Here is a 623-nt window from a genome sequence, read left to right as displayed (position 1 = left end):
CCTGTTGCTGCCAGGTCCCCAGTGTCTATGCCCAATAGGGCCTTACCCCAGGCAGGTACCACACTGGGTCTCTTTTTCACTCTAAGACGACACTTAAGCTATTTACACGCTCACCAGAATAATCAGTCCCTGAGCCCCAGGCCACCCTTCATGGAGACAGGTACTGCAAAATTTGCTACACTGTCTCTAATGAACATTTAGCGGAGCCTCAACAGGGACTCCACTCTGGCCAGTGAATGTCCAGCTAAAATTGCCACCCTGTGATTGTGAGCTGTCTCTCAAGCCTCCGATCGGGGCAGGGTTATCTTAGACTGCCTCGTGGCTTCAATGAGACACTCATGGAAGGATAGGTGAATAATGGATTGTGGGACAAATGGCCATCAAAAGATAGTCTACTTCAATGTGGGTTCTCTGGGGTTGCTCATGTCCCAGGTATTCCACACTAACGCTCCTGGAAGCCACACAGAACTGTGGGATTTCCAGGACAGGGACTGTGCTGTGTTCAACCTCCATGACAAAGCATGGGACCCAGTGTCTAGAATATACCATCTTGGGTTACATTATGGCTCAGAGAGAATGGCTTACCTGGTATTCGTGAGACCCTAGCTTTTAACCTAGCACAG

Source organism: Mus caroli, chromosome 10 (genome assembly GCF_900094665.2).
Source record: "Mus caroli chromosome 10, CAROLI_EIJ_v1.1, whole genome shotgun sequence".
In the NCBI taxonomy this organism is placed as follows: domain Eukaryota; kingdom Metazoa; phylum Chordata; class Mammalia; order Rodentia; family Muridae; genus Mus; species Mus caroli.
Note: the sequence above shows the minus strand (reverse complement) of the source record.